The 15777-nt window shown below is 43.0% G+C and overlaps 1 protein-coding gene and 1 long non-coding RNA gene across 3 annotated transcripts in view; both read left to right on the forward strand.

The window, feature by feature from the left end:
* Positions 1 to 15777, forward strand: part of LOC144755990 (endogenous retrovirus group PABLB member 1 Env polyprotein-like) — a 1167430-nt gene that overhangs the window by 151009 nt on the left and 1000644 nt on the right. The gene's annotated exons all lie outside the window — the stretch shown is intronic.
* Positions 1 to 15777, forward strand: part of LOC144755860 (uncharacterized) — an 84823-nt gene that overhangs the window by 20460 nt on the left and 48586 nt on the right. For both annotated transcript variants that reach the window (XR_013594986.1, XR_013594992.1), the window contains exon 2: positions 9071 to 9189. This is a non-coding gene — a long non-coding RNA (uncharacterized LOC144755860). The remainder of the gene's footprint in view (positions 1 to 9070; positions 9190 to 15777) is intronic.

The raw sequence follows: 15777 nt of genomic DNA on the forward strand, positions 1-15777 counted from the left end.
CTTTTTCAAGACATTCACTTTTTGTCTCTCTCAATTTGCAAGGCACGGATTGGTTGCCACTATGCTTTATTCCTGTAGGCAAATACAGTGAAATATTTGTTTTAAAATCATGCATTATAACGCTGTCCCATGCATCACAGTATTCTTAGTTACAGAGAGCGTACAATTATACCATTTCTCCTAGATAGTCTGATAGTTTATCAAATTCCTATAGGTTAGCATTTCTTCAATTATATGACATCCATATTCAGTTTATTTTTCACATTTTAACCCCGCTGTTATTCGCGATATTCTAATAAATGCGCTGTACCTTTGGTGCGTAATGACCACTCATTTTCAGAAATGCACCTACTTACTAGGGATCTGTACACCAATTGTACCCTCGTTCCAGTAACTATCTTGTTATCAGACTTGATTATTCCAAATGTATGCGCCCTATTTTGCCTTCTCTTTTACCTTATATCATGTTATTCATCTCTCCTAGATGTGTCCCCTTTCAGCATCCTGCAATCTTTTCACTCTTTTTATCACAGGCTGATTCTAAAAACAAATGACCATATTGAGTCTATTTGTCATTGTTATACCATACATTTAATATTGTTGTTAATACCATACATTTAATATTGAGATTAATCCCCCATTTAATCACCCTACAGCTAAAACCTTATTACCTTTGTTAATTTGGCTGATGTGGCTTGTTGGTGGTCCCTCCTGTGCATGTGAATTCACAAACTTTAAAAACAAAGATCACGAAACTCTAGATGGTTTCTGCAACAAATTTGATAATACAAAGAATAAACAACTGTTTTTAAGGTGATCTCAACAAAATATTGAATTAAGCTGCCTAATTACCTAATAATATTACCTGCCTCCTATTATTGCATAAGCATCTTGTTCCTTCTCTTTTTCTTTTATCTTTATTTCTTTGGGGGGGGTACCAGAAGTTATTTATTCCCCAGTCAAAACCTCCGTTCCTAAAATAACAGTGTATCTTTTTATTCCACTAATATTTTCCGATTAAATCCTTGCAGCCTCATGATGCCGAAATAAAAGCAGGCAGGGCTTACCTATTTGTACACGAAGTGGCCAAAGGAAACGTCCCCCATACGTTGTGCGTTATCAGCGTAGTAACTCTTGTGCCCTCTGAGCTATAACCTCCGTTTTAGCTGTACGGGACAAAATTGCCGACACATACCCCAAACTAGAGTGTATTAAAAATGACGGTTGCACTATCTATATCACTAATCACAGTACTCTTCTTACCAGAGAATGCGGGGGAAGCTCGATTCAAGGTGCCTGCAGCCAGTCACCTTCTCAAGACGCATCGAACGCTGATATCGAAATGCGTCAGCTTATATAGGTTCTCAGTATCCTCATTAGCTTGAAATTAATTAGTGTCTGGTGTGCCCGATCTCATTTTGGGCGCACTCAGAATCCGTCTCTCCCCAAGTGCTTGTTTATCCCTTGTTTACTTCCTGGGCATTATAGGTCAAACAGCCCGGAAGAGCTAAATGAAACCAAGACTCGTTTCCATGCCGTATTCCAAATTGTACCTCTCCTCCCGCTTCCTGTTTCTATTCGGATGCACATGTACGTGCATCCAAGCCTCACTGTCATTAGCCAATTGCTGTCGCCCCAACTAGTTTTGATAGTAAAATCTATTTGTACAATTTTTTCTATACTTACTTTTGTGTAACACTTCCAACGAAGCGTTCATTCTTACTAATTGTACCTTTATTCCTAGTGCAATTACACTCTATTTATTAAACATCCTATATCACAATTTTTGCCTGATCGTTTGTCATCAATTAATTTACATAGATTCATTATTATTTTTTATTTATTATTTTCGATCTTATTGTATGGATATTTCCTTCTTCAACTCCTTATGTTTACAGATATAGCTTTCTTATATAGTTCTAATTGAATTGTACAGTCCTCTAGGGCTCTACTTCTATACTCTAAATCATTGCCTGCCCCTCAAGGAGTTCACATTTCATGCTATTGGTATATTTACTGATTTGCTAACAACTTCATCCACTCCTCTCTTGTGTTGAGACCTCTATCAATTGTGTTTAGAAAACACATGAACCACTGTTCACGCATCTTTCTATTGCTATCTCGGTTTCCACTTCTTCTGCCCACAGTTACCTTCTCCAAAATGAACCACCTAAATTGCTTACAATCGTGGCCCATTTTGGGGTAATGGTCTGTCATAGGAACATTTTCCTTATTGTTTTTCAATGCTGACCTATGTTCTAGCAGTCTAATGCGGAGTTCCATTCCGGGTCTCCCCCACGTAGCCAAGGCCACATGGGCAGATAAGGAGGTAAACCACGCTCTTACTTCTGCAATTATTAAGAGTAGTTACTCCCAAGTCCTTTCCATTAAAATTAAAAAATGTTGTTATTATACAGTTTGTACAGATCGAGCATGAGCCACGTGGTTTCCTATTGCTCTCTGATTCTGTAAAGTAGTTTGGAAGGTCCCATCAATGTTCTTGTATGTTTTGACTAAAGTGTTTCTTAAAGTTTTGTTTTGTCTAAACGAAAACAATGGCTTCGTTAGTGGTGTCAGCATGCCGTTGTTAAGCATTTTCCAATTGCGGTTTACTGTATTCTTGATCTTATTACTCAAACCTGAGTATTGACTCACAAACACTATTCTGTCTAAGGATTTGTTCTTTTTTTCTTTATTCATGTTAAGGAGGTGATCCCTATCATAGAATCGGGCTCGTTTTAAGGAGTGTTTGATCAGTTTTTGGGGGTAGCCCCTAGCTCTTAGTTTCTTTTCCATAATTTCAGCATGATGGTAAAACTCCCTCAGTGTTATACAACTCCGCCTCAATCTTAGGAATTCTCCAAAGGGGATGTTATCATTTTGTGAACAGGGCTGATTGCTCTGATATTGTAACAATGTATTCTTATCTGTAGGCTTGGTGAACAGCTCTACCTCAAGTGCCCCTTGGGAGTCCTTGATTTTAATATCCAAAAATTCTACACAGCTATCACTGTAATTTACAGTGAATGTTAGATTTTCTTCCCCCAAGTTAAGCCATTCCAAGAATGACAACAAGTGCTCACTGGCACCATTCCACACGAAAATTATATCGTCTATAAAACGATGCCAGTGAGACACATTCTCATATTATGGTGCCATCCCGTTATAGATATGTTTGAGCTCAAAGTCGCTGACATAAAGGCATGCCAGACTGGGGGCACAAGTGGCCCCCATACTGGTCCGCTCGATTTGTTTGTACAGCTCATCTTTGGACAGGAAAACATTGTTTTTTGAGACAATCTCAATACAGTTCAAAATGAACTGTTTGTGTTCGACATTTAGATTCTCATCATTTAAGATAGATGACATCACTTTTATTGTGTCAACTTGCAGGATATTTGTATACAGAGCTTATTTTATCCATAATCACCAGATCGTCGGCATAAAGCAAACATGCAATATGCTTACCATCTTGTTTCACAGGGTCAATGGCAAATCTGCTAGGAACAAGGAAAACAGCAGGGAGCCAATACACAGCCGTGCCGCAACCCATTTCCAATCTCAATCCTCCCAGATAAACTTCCATCTATATCTAAAATTACCTGGGCCCAGTTCTTAGTATAGAGTATTTGAATCAAACTTAACTAATCTTTTGGGCTACAGTAGCTAGTTAAGGCCTCACACAACAGCTCCCGGTCCACCAGATCGAAAGCTGAGCGGAAGTCCACAAAACAGCATAATAAACTTCCCTGCGTTTTAATCGACTTCCGCGCTATGGCCCATAGAGAAAAGCAATGGTCAATTGTGGAGTGGCCTGCTTTAAACCCCCCTGTTCTGGGCGTATAATCTGATTATCTGGGCCTGCAGCGCGGGTAAGCTTCAAACTTGCCATAATTTTCTTTATATAGCTTGAGGAAAAGTCTTCTTTTATGTCAACCCTCACCTGTGGCCAAACTGTCATCCTTGACTCTTCTTATATAGGCCATTTCCCATATATTTCTCCCAGGTAGTCCACCCATTCCTCTTCAGGGACCATACAGTCTAGAGAACCTGCTTTTCTACCCACACTTTCTTGGACTAATTTCCAAAATCTTTTGACATCTCTAGTTTCAATTACCTCCAACATATTTGCCCAGCACTTATCTTTATAGATTCTTTTTTTGTTCCGAATTTTGTATTTTAACCTTAGTAAGTGGAGGGACAGAGATAATTCCACATTAAATGTGACCCTTAATCTTCTCGTCTTCTGCCTGATCTGTGCCTTGGCTACCCGGCATTCATCGTCAAACCAGGTGTTCACATTTTTATTAACACTATGGCTCCCAGGCCCTGCTTTTCTTAATTTTTTTTTCTTTAAGGTGTCCACCAGCTTGCCTATGGTGGATTCAAACCAGGCAATTCCATTTCTTAATTGAATTTCTTCTACAGGAAAAGCCTGCTGGGTTTGCTTTAATTTCTCTATATATTCCTCTGTTATACTAGTTGTCAACCGTTTTGGATAATCCACATGTACCTGCAAAACCCTTTCTCTATTTTTCTTCCTGACAGATGTAATTCTGCCCTCAATGGATAATGGTCGCTACTTTTAATTTTCACCACCTCAAAATTTTCAATTAGCCCAAAGCACCAGGCCTGACAAAACACATAATCTATTGGGCAGAAACGCTGGCCTTTCAAAAAAGTGCGTCCTGCTGGCCGATCTGGCTGCATTCTCCCATTTACGCACACCATGCCCAGTGAACCCATCAGCTGAGTAAAAGTCGCATCCTTTGGGGAGATCTCTCCTCTAGGGAAAATGCCTACTTCGATATTATAAGATTCTAAAAATTCCTTGTACCAATTATCCACCCTTTAGGGTCTAATCTATGATTAAAATCACCGAACACCAATAATATATCCTTCTGATACTTTACGCTAACAGACCCTATATCTTCTTTCAGTTTTCCCAAATTCACCTTATATTCATTGTCCTTTCCCTTCTGTATATAAACATTTATAATACATATTCCATCAAAGCAGGGATCCGACTCCTGCAGTAGGACCCTACAGCCTAATGCCCAATCACAATGTAGGTTCAAATTCTGAACCTTCCTAGCTATCTGTGTGGAACTCAGCGTTAGTTGGCCCCCCCAATGGCCTCCACAGAGTATTTTTCTTTGCTGCTTTATAGTGTTGGGCGAAACCTTCTGTAACTAGGGTTGCTCGGGTATCGTCGCACAGCCAAGTCTCCTGTAGGCAGACAATATCATTACTCTTAATGAACTATCAAAATTATTCTGAGTCGCTATTTTCTTGTAGCCATTTATATTCTATGATAGAACTGATAGGCTGTGTGACGACCCATGCTCCTAGTCGATTTCACTCAGGAACCCCTCCTCTTCTTACTCCCTAAATTCTGGGGAAGCTAGGACATTAAACCTATTTCCAGCAAATATGTCTGTAGTTTCTTGCAAATTCGTTATCAGTTATAGTTATTGCAAGATCCTCCTTCTTATTCCAACTTGAGTTGATTAACCTTATCTGCCGTAACCCTAGTCCAGCATGATTCGTAAGGAAGTGCTGCCCCTGGAATTCCTCCCTTGTTACCAATCTAATACCCTCCCTTTGCAGCTTATTTTTGACATTTTCTGCAGCGGCTTTCACCAAGGCAGAGTAGAAGAGGATCTTGGTCACATCACCCCCTTTGCTATTTGTAACAAACCCTACTTTTCTAAGGTCCTCTGTGCCAATGCTGCTGAGGCTTGCACATTTTGACATGGAGAATATAAGTTGTGATCGATTTAGTGGGTTTAATTTCCTGGCTTTTTTCCCGCCTTTGTCTGGGCCGGAAGGTCCTAGGAAACCCCATAAATCGGTGTCCAATCTTGCCTTGCGCCGTGGATGTCTCCCATTAATCTAGCTTCCCTTCTCTTTGTTGGAATGTCTCCCTAATCTTTTTCTTTGGTGGTCTTACTACGTCTAGGATTTCCAGGTCCCAATTGTGTAGTTATCCTCAATTCTGTACCTTTCCCCTCTTTCTCCTTTTTCCGTTTCGTTGTTGGTGCCAGACTACTTTTACTGATCTTTGATCTTTCTAGCCTATTCCAAGGTTCTTCTCGTTCGGCTATTGGCTTTGCATTATACTCCTTTGATCTTTGCGTTATTTCCCTCTCTTGACATTCTTGTTTCTTCCTTTCTCCTTTCACTCTTCTCACCTTCCTTACATGATGTCTTATTTGTTGTCCTATTCTAAGGGCGACCCCCTTGACCTCGGGAATCCACTCATGTAATATCTCCTTTCACCCCATTTCCTCACAATAATTGGCTGTCGGGATATTTATACAGTTGGTTCCTCTTTCTTTAGCTTGGGAGCCCTTAACAAAGCTACCTCTTCATCCTCACTGCCTACCCCCTCCTGTTCCCCACCAATCGGTCTAATTAATGCCGGCATTAACCCTCTGATTTGTGACAACTCGCCCAACATTGCTTTCGACGGCTCCCCCTGGAACATACTTGGCGAAGAGGACAGCCGTGGATTCAAAGAAACCCTAGAGATGTTAAATATGGTCTGGTTTGGAGAGGCTAGACCAACCTCGCCCATGGACTCAGAGGTTGGGTAGGCCTCGGCACTTGAGTCTTTTTCCGTCACATCCTTCCCCTTGAAATGTCTTCCCAAAAAGTCTTTGATTGAGTTAGACACTGATGAACCACCTTTTGCTATTTTTGGTGTTGCTAATTGCAGTGTTAGCGTCAAGGATTGTACATTCCTTGCTACTTGTTTTGTACTTCCAGTTGGCTCACTCATCGCCCCTTTTGATTTACCTGCTCCGCTCCCTTCACCTGCCACTGGAATGTTCATCTCATTCTTTTTCCCGTTTTATAGTCTTACGGGTTATTGCTTGAGACGGTTCCATCTTTTAGATTTCCTTCTTCGTTACTCGCACTCTGGTCTCAGGTCACCAATCCTATAGCTGTTTTAAATGCTACTTCCCTATTCCAATCCTCTGCTGGGATTAGATCACGAGGCCCCTTTTGCCAATACCAATTCAATAACCTGTACCCATGTGACTAGCGCCTTCGCTTTTGGGTTCCTTTTAATGTCCTTGATTATTAAGAAAAACAATTACAGCCCTTCCATATTTTAAACCTATGTAGGGCAACTGCTCCATAATTACCTCTGTTTCACGGCTTGTCGCTGTGCACTCCGCTCTTCCAGCCCCCTGCGACCGTTGGCTAATTGTCTGCTCAGGTGCTGCCACCAACTCTAACTTAGCTGGTGCCTACAGCACTTCTTAGGGCCTGTGTTTTATTTTAAGTTTAATTTTAAGGTTAATGTGCCGGGTGCCAGGGTTTCGCGCCTCAATCTTCTCAGCTAAACTCTGGACCTCCCCCCTGGCCTCTGGCTGCAATTCTCGGCCTCCAGCAGGGCTCCACGGCCCCTGGATCCTCTTTTCACTCAACGCTCCGCTCGGCGTTCGCTCGGCGTTCAGAAAGAGCGGAGCAGATGCAGGCACAGGATCCCCGGGACAAACGGGCACGCGCACGCAAACACAAACGCATGCGCGTGAGATCCAATACAACAGCTCCAGGCGTCCGGCGTCCAATGCTTCCTGGAGCTTCCTGGGGCGAGAGCAAGTACGATTGTGCACGTGGTAACTGGAACAGAGTGTATGGGGAAGGAATATGATCAGCTCTCTATGCCTCAGTACCTTGTCCCAAATATTTAGTGTTAGGGCCAACGGAGTACTTGAGTGTCTCAAGACTGCTGTGTGCAGACTCTATAGCTGGCAGCACCCTGGAGTATGTATGTATAAATCAGATTATGTTGGAAGTAACCTGCAATATAGTGGCAGGCAGCACCCTGCCAACAAGTAGGATTTCTCATAGTATTCTATTTCCTGGCACAATAATGGTGCTAGTCTTTTAACTGGCAGAAGAACAACACAGACCGTACATTTTCCTGGGTTTGTCTTTAAAATGACGTACACATTAGGAATGACATTTCGTTCTGCTGGAATAATAACACAAGTTATCTTGCACTCTGCTATGATGTTGCATAGATTGTTGGCTGCAATGCATTCCATGTTTCATTCAAACATGCGTTCTACAGGGCACATACATGATTTGCTGCTGTAGAGAAATAATGCTCCTGTGTACTGTGGCAGACTCAGAAATATTGAAAAACTTCATGATTTCTCTTTCAGCATTTCCTAGTAAAATCTTTCACTTTTTGACCCATACATTTAGCAGAAACATGACTTAGTACCCATAAAATAGTTCTGATGGGGAACATTCATGTGGGGTTAGGACTGTCTCGGCCAGAGAGCATGCTGACTTGGAGGAGTATGGAGTTGGCCACCTTGCATGTCCCAGTGTGGAACCAAGCCAGCGATGCTTTGCTGCAGGCTCATTTGCCCTGATAGCTGGTCAACAGTGAGGAGGAGGAGGTGAAGAGCTCGCTAAGTGTGCCATGAGGCTGGCAGTTCAGTACATCCCTGAGAAGTGAGTTTTGAGTCGATGTGGTGTTCCTCTTATACCACGTGCAATTCACCCTCTCCAAAGCCTCAAGAATTCCTGGGTGTGAAGGGCGGCTGATTCAGATTGGGTGCTTGATAGTTTTCCAGAAACTCATGTTATTGATTGTTCATGTTTGTCAGTAGTCAATTAAACATGCCCAGGGGTTTTATCTCTTCAGTTGACACAAGCTGCAATAAAAGTTTCTTTCCCATTGTAAAAAAATATGAACGGCTGATCAGCCTCTGTCTGTCAATGAATGGAAGGCCTGGGGAACTGTCAGTCATCTCACTGCTAAGCAGAGCAGTGTCATGCTTCACTCTCACTCAGGCCTCTGATTTTGACCAACATCGCTTAGAACACTGGGACTTTAGAGCCCATCCTTTTAATGAGAAAAACAAAACTACAAATCCCATAATCAATAGTGGTGAAAGGTGTCACGCATGACCTGGGACAACATCCGATTCAGCGCATCCAGTTCCATTTTTTAAGTATTTGAGACAATATTGAATTTATAACCTTTGTTTTTTATGGTCATGAGTCACCAGAATACTAAAAACGTGTCTTTTATTTTCAGGGTCAATTAAGTAATGGTCACCAGCTTGGAAGCTCTGGTAATTCTTCAGTATTTGTCATTGCTCTCCATATGTGACTAGCTTGGGTCTGCCCCTGCATCGTTCCTGATAACTCGCACAGGTAAGGAGCTTGTAGCAGCAACTTGATAACCCCATACTCGTCTGTAAGAAGTGCGCTCTGAGGCAGGTATCCGATCATTTTTGTGAAACAAGGAAGGGCCAATATCTGCTATGTACATTTGTTAAAATAAAACACAATCATATCACAGTATACTGTTCCAGAGGTTCAGTCCCAGAGTCATTATCTGTAACTGAACGCAGACACCCTAGGAAGCATGTGCTTTTAAGACAAGTTGCGTTCACTCACCTGAAGGTGACATGCTTCATCATTGGGCTATACTCCTCACCAGGCCGGCGCTACAATCCCTGGTGGGCACCACAAGAGAGCACTTTGTCGAAGATCTTTTAATAAGTACGCCGGATGAGCATAATAGGACAGAGGATGTTGTGTCATAAGATGTGAGATTGGTGAAGTCTGAATATAAGATCAACTATCGACCAGTTGCCACAATATAGTTAATGTGATCATCCTGGTCCATGTTGAGATTAAAAACAGTGCAGAGAAATTGAGGAACTAATGGCCCCTATCACTGTGTGAATGTATCGATCACCTATGGACCTGCTGGTAAGCTGGGGTCTATACTTCAGGTCAACTTTTTTCATGCCTTGTGTAGTCATGAAGCAATCTGTTGGCATTTCATCAGGACCAAATATGGGAAAATGGGTAAATGTGACCAAATCTTCTCCACAGCGTGAGGAGCTCTGTAACTTAAAGCCCTGCACCGTGCATAGGTGATAAGGTGCCTATTAACATCTTACTGCCACAGGTGAGCGCTCTCTAACAGGGTGCACTAGATACGGTAACCCCCCTAAAATTCAGGACACACTGACTTATCCAATAGCGAGGACGCTGCATCAGAGGGCAACTGGTTTGAAAAGCACATGCTTCCTGGGGTGTCTGCGTTCAGTTGGAGATAATGTCTGTGGGACTGAACCTCCAGAACAGTATACTGTGAGTTGATTTATATGAAGAATGTGTATACTGGACTGTCATTTCCTCAGCATCTCTTGTGCTATGTAAAATAAAACACAACACACCGGGAGACCAACACATCTATCATACATTTAATGCAAAAATAGCAAAAGGCCAAGCAAACTAACAAATCACAATTGTCTTTGCAATGGACGAGAGCATCCACCCCAAAGACAGTTGGAGTATATAATGCTAATGCTCCCCATGTATTTTTATACACTTTTCTCCTAAAACAAGACAATGAAATATGAACACGTGACAGAAACAGTTACTGAAACAACGCTAATGAGTAGGAGGCAAGATCTTTTCTTGAGAGGAATGTGAGGAGTCCGTGAGGTGCAGATCAAAGATACAGAGACAAGCTGCAGAATTCACTGTTTCTGGAAATAACACTTCTGTTTGTCAATGTTCAATTTACTACAAGATGCAGGAAAGTGTGCAGATGGACTTCACTAAATAAAATGGTTCTGAGCCCTAATAGAATCATGTAACTTTGCAGGCATATTAAGGCGAACAGTCACATCAAATTAATATAAAAATATTGTAATTGGGTAATGTAATATATCAATGCAGGTTGTGACAGTGATGTGTATGATGTGTAAACAATTATCGGTATTAAAGAAACTAGTATATCCAGTTATGCTTTCTCAATTCCTTCTTCCTAGAGGCCACCACTGCTGCTAGCCAGCTGTATTCAGCAGTGCCTCCTGTGACCTGGAATCCTGCATTTAATCAATACCAAAGGTTGTCAATGCTTCTAGCCAACTCCGGTCACTGGTGCCACTCGCACCCCCACCACCCTTGGGCCTGTTATTCTTTTAGCCAGATCCAGTCAGTAGTGGCCCCATGGGCCTGTATGTAAGCCTACTAGCCAGCTCCTGTTAGTACTGGCCCCTGGTACCTGTTATAATTCTAGCCAACTTGAGTCATTAGTAGCACCTTGGGACTAGTGATCATACTAACCAGCTTCAGTCAATATTGGCCCCCTGAGAACTATTATCCTGCTAAGTAACTCCAGTCAGTAGTGACCCCTGTACCTTAAATCCTGTTAATATTCAAAACCAGAGGTCAACTCTACTGCCAACCAGTTCCAGTCAATATTGACATGCATTGTTACCCTGCTTGTAATGAAAACCAGAGGCTAGCGCTGTTGCTACCCAGCTCCAGTGCCCGTCACATATTATCCTCAATAAGATCCATGCCCAAGGCTTGTGCAGCTGCTAGCCTACTCTAGTCAGTAGTGACCTCCCAGACCTGTTATTCTGCAGATAATCAGCAAGGCTTCGGTCCTAATAACACTCACCCCACATCCTAACATACACAACAGCTTTGGCGCACAGACCACGCACCCAACCACAGAACCAACACCCCCCACCACCGCCCTCCGCGCCTGGACCCCGGTCAGCACGGAAGACACCATCCACACGATGAACACCATCCACTCCGGATCGCCAACCGACCCATGCCCCCACCACGTCTTCAACAAGGCCGACTCCGTCATCGCACCCCAACTCCGGGACATCTTCAACACCGCCACCTTCCCGGAGAGCTGGAAGCATGCCGAACTTGGCGCCCTCCTGAAGAAACCATCAGCAGACCCCACCGACCTCAAGAACTACCGCCCCATCTCGCTCCTCCCGTTTCCTGCCAAAGTCATCGAGAAGACCGTCAACAGACAGCTTGCCGCCTTCCTCGAGATGAACGGATCCCTCGACCACTCGCAGTCCGGCTTCCGAGCCAACCATAGCACCGAGAACGCCCTCATCGCAGCCACTGACGACATCTGAGCCCTGCTCGACAACGGGGAAACAGCGGCCCTCATCCTCCTGGACCTCTCCGCAGCGTTCGATACTGTCTGCCACCGCACCCTAATACAACGCCTCAACAACATCGGAATCCAAGAGAAGGCACTAGAGTGGATCATCTCGTTCCTCGCTGGGAGAACCCAGAGAGTCCGCCTCCCCCCGTTCAGATCCGAGGCCACCGAAGTCATCTGCGGCGTACCACAAGGATCATCGCTCAGCCCCACCCTCTTCAACGTCTACATGAGCCCCCTCGCAGCCATCGCACGCCAACACAACCTCAACATCATCTCCTACGCCGACGACACCCAGCTGATCCTCTCCCTCACCAACGACCCAGCCACCGCCAGAACCAACCTACACGAAGGGATGAAAGACGTAGCCGAGTGGATGATGAACAGCCGCCTGAAACTGAACTCAGACAAGACGGAAGTCCTCATCCTTGGATCATCACCTTCTGCCTGGGACGACTCCTGGTGGCCCCCTGCCCTGGGCAGCGCACCCAAACCAACGGACCACGCACGCAACCTGGGCTTCATCCTGGACTCCTCCCTCTCGATGACCAGATAAGTCAACGCCGTCTCATCATCGTGTTTCAACATCTTACGCATGCTCCGAAAGATCTTCCGATGGATCCCCACCGAAACCAGGAAGACGGTCACCCAGGCACTCGTCACCAGCCGACTGGACTACGGAAACACCCTCTATACCGGAACCACAGCCAAACTGCAGAAAAGACTCCAACGCATCCAGAACCCCTCCGCACGACTCATCCTGGACATCCCCCGTCGCAGCCACATCTCCTGACACCTGAGAGACCTGCACTGGCTCCCTGTCAGCAAGAGAATCACGTTCTGACTCCTCACCCACGCACACAAGGCCCTCCACGACCTAGGCCCCAGGTACCTCAACAACCGCCTGACCTTCTACACTCCCACCCGCCAGCTACGATCGACCAGCCACGCCCTCGCCGCCGTTCCACGCATTCGAAGAGCCACCATGGGAGGAAGATCCTTCTCCTACCTGGCGGCCAAGACATGGAACTCCCTCCCCGTCCACCTCCGTCTTACCCAAGACCACCTCTCCTTCAGGAAGCAACTCAAGACCTGGCTGTTCGAGCAGTAGCGGATCCCTCTCCCCCAAGCGCCTTGATACCCTCCGGGTGAGTAGCGCGTTATACAAATTTCTTGATTGATTGATCCTTATAATATATTAGCAATGTAATTTATTTACTTACATCATACGGTAGGTACCGCAATATATCACACAATCCCAAAAATAAAGAAAATCAAAAATTGCCTAACCATTCAGCACTCCACCTTGTCAAAAATGACTAAATCACACCAAGCACTATATCCTGCCTCATCACATGGCACACTCATCCACAACATGACAAGATACCACGGCAGGGATTTGGGGCCATTAATCCTATGTTTGAGGCATGTGTGCTGACATGCTTTGCATACTCCTGCCATCTTGTGGTGGGTCCGGATGTTTGCAAGTTGTTTTTTCTTTGAAGAAGTCTTTCCAGTCACGAGGTAAGGTGACTCCTCCTTTCTGTGATAGTGCACATGGGCTTTGACTCCATTCTTAGATTGTTTTTTTTACCCCCAACGGGTTCGGATGTGTATTGCTGCGCTTCGAAACCGTTCCTCGGGTTCCCCTCAGTGTGCAGTCCACTCTACCCTCGACCTTATTGTTTCAGTATGCATTTCTTTGTTCTCCGCATTTCGGATCAATCGACAAACTCCATTATCGATAGAAAACCTTGTGGGCAACCGTCGGGGACAGCCTTCTACAAATGGAACGGACTCCATTCCATTTCTTTTCTTGGTACCACGCGAAGTACCCTCGCACTGACCTACATCAAGTTTGTAACTTATGCCTCTCTCCGGAGCACAAGGCGGAACACTGCGACGCTTGTAAGTCGTTTCGGTCCAAGAGGACTCTACCCGATCATCAGGCTCGATGACTAGAGAGGCAGCGTCAAAGCATTCAACACACTCTGGATATCTTTGCAGAAGAATCTAACCTAGAAGAGATAGAAGCGTCCTCTGTTGAAGAAGATATAAACAAAAAATAATAATGCCTCGGGATGAATAAAGATACTCAATAGTAAGATAAAGAGAAAATGAATTTGAACTCTTCCTATCAGAATAAATCTTCCTCAATGATTCTGATATTTTCTAGTATCTGCAGTCAAAGGAACCAACATAAAACATACACTTATTTTTTGATTCAGATTAATTTGTATCGAATTTCATTCAGTTTAAATCCTCTTATTATCGCCACAAATACATTAATACCATATATATATATATATATATATATATATATATATATATATATATATATATATATATATATATATTCACTGAAAAAACCATAGGTTATAGACCATATATAGTTAGGAATTAGCATTTAGAAAACCTTATTTTACTCACACAAAACCATTGAAATTCCATATATAGTTAGTTGCACTAACTATATATCGCGCACCCGCAATCCACTGCTGATGATGTCACATATTACATCATTCATGACATGGTCAGTGACATCACTGATGACATCACTGATGACATCTCAAATGACATCACTGATGACATCACTGATGACGTCTCATTTGGCATCATTCTTGTGCTAATACGATAAACTTCTTCAGACTCTAATATAACCTTAGATACACTCAGTGTATACAGACACTCACACACTGCCACTCATCCATGGAGTTACTCACACACCCAGTCAGTCATGCAAAGAAACAATCTCACCTCCATTTCTTCAACTATACAGTTATACACACCTTACTTATTGAAACATATACTAACACATATTTACTCTCTTATACAATCCCTGATACAAGTTCACAATGATCGATACAACCACTCACTCAGTGGCTCTCATGCACAGTTATTTATATATGCCAACTCTCACATGTACTGTGTTTGACATATGTACTTACTATGACATGTAGCATTGAGATATCCATTCACTCATCAATACACTCATGCACACAGTCAACTGCCCATGTAGCTGTTTCCACATGCACTCTTGAACTCATACACCTAGTGAATAAACTGCTCACACATCTATGCACAGAGTCACACACCTTCCAGCCACCCCCACACAAACTCAATCTCCCATAGAAATACTTGGGCAACCAATTAATAACACATATAGCCTCTCGTATAGCTAATGATCAACACATGCAGCAGTTTACATCACAACAGACATAATGATGCACAAATTAAGACAGTTTAGTCACTAACCCGTGCATTCAGTAAGACGCATTTAATCACTCACTCATACAGTCAATCACGCACCTACTAAAACCTTCATTCAGACACTTATACATCCACTCATTCTTCAATATGTAAAACATATTTAAACTTTACAGAAACACATAATCACTGGATGTTGTCATCAGTGATGTCATCAGTGATGTCACTGACCATGTCATGAATGATGTAATATGTGACATCATCAGCAGTGGATTGCGGGTGCGCGATATATAGTTAGTGCAACTAACTATATATGGAATTTCAATGGTTTTGTGTGAGTAAAATAAGGTTTTCTAAATGCTAATTCCTAACTATATATGGTCTATAACCTATGGTTTTTTCAGTGAATTTTCAAGGTTTTGTAAATGCTAATTCCTAACTATATATGGTCTATAACCTATGGTTTTTTCTGTGAATTTCATTGTTTTTTTAACAGCTAATATCTGTAGCTGTAAAATGTATTCTTCTTTAAATCCAAAAATATATTTTATATGTTTATGAATAATTTTTTTTTAAAATATTTTTTTTTCTTC

Source organism: Lissotriton helveticus, chromosome 1_1, assembly GCF_964261635.1.
Source record: "Lissotriton helveticus chromosome 1_1, aLisHel1.1, whole genome shotgun sequence".
NCBI lineage: Eukaryota > Metazoa > Chordata > Amphibia > Caudata > Salamandridae > Lissotriton > Lissotriton helveticus.